The following is a 719-nucleotide window of genomic DNA, read 5'->3' on the forward strand; positions in this document are numbered from 1 at the left end:
GCGTCCAGCTCTGGGGTCCTCAGCACAGGACAGACACGGAGCTGCTGGAGCGGGGCCAGAGGAGCCCCGGAGATGGTGCGAGGGCTGGAGCAGCTCCCGTGCGAGGACAGGCTGAGAGAGTTGGGGGTGTGCAGCCTGGAGAAGAGAAGGCTCCGGGGAGACCTTCCAGCACCTTCCAGTGCTGAAAGGGGGCTGCAGGAGAGATGGGGGGGCTCTGGATCAGGGGGTGCAGGGATAGGACAAGGAGGAACGGATTGAAGCTGCAAGAGGGGAGATTGAGATGAGATGTGAGGAAGAAATGTTTTCCTGTGCGGGGGGTGAGGCAGTGGCCCAGGGTGCCCAGAGAAGCTGTGGATGCCCCATCCCTGGAGGGGTTCAAGGCCAGGCTGGATGAGGCTTTGGGCAACCTGGGCTAGTGGGAGGTGTCCCTGCCCATGGCAGGGGGTGGAACGAGATGAGCTATAAGATTCCTTCCAACCCAAACCATTCTGTGATTCTACAGTTCTGTGAAGGATCAGTAAGTGCTCACGGACAGGTGCACCAACCTTCTCCAGGAATGATCAGGTCTCCTCACCGAGCTGGATGAGTCTCGGGACAAAGACGTCTTCCTCCAAACCCCAAAGAGAAGGTGTTAAAGTCACAGGCAGCAGCTGTAAGAGGAGAGGGTGGTGCTGGGGCTCGGAGGACGGCAGATGCAAGAATACATCCTGCTGCGTGCA

This window comes from Pterocles gutturalis, unplaced genomic scaffold (genome assembly GCF_000699245.1).
Source record: "Pterocles gutturalis isolate BGI_N339 unplaced genomic scaffold, ASM69924v1 scaffold36777, whole genome shotgun sequence".
In the NCBI taxonomy this organism is placed as follows: domain Eukaryota; kingdom Metazoa; phylum Chordata; class Aves; order Pterocliformes; family Pteroclidae; genus Pterocles; species Pterocles gutturalis.